We start from the raw sequence: 207 nt of genomic DNA on the forward strand, positions 1-207 counted from the left end.
TGGGTTAGATAGAAGAGCCTCTGCAGGTAGTTTTATGCAAGACTGGGGGCGGGGCTAAAGGGTCAAAAGAAGCACTATGTTTGTAGTTCCACTCAATAACTAAACTTCATATATTTAAAATTCATTAATTCAAAATCATAAGCAGGTTTTTTTCTGATGACCTCTGGGGACAGTGCTGATGCATTTTTCGCAAAACTGTAATGGGAA

Source organism: Oryzias melastigma, unplaced genomic scaffold, assembly GCF_002922805.2.
Source record: "Oryzias melastigma strain HK-1 unplaced genomic scaffold, ASM292280v2 sc02184, whole genome shotgun sequence".
NCBI lineage: Eukaryota > Metazoa > Chordata > Actinopteri > Beloniformes > Adrianichthyidae > Oryzias > Oryzias melastigma.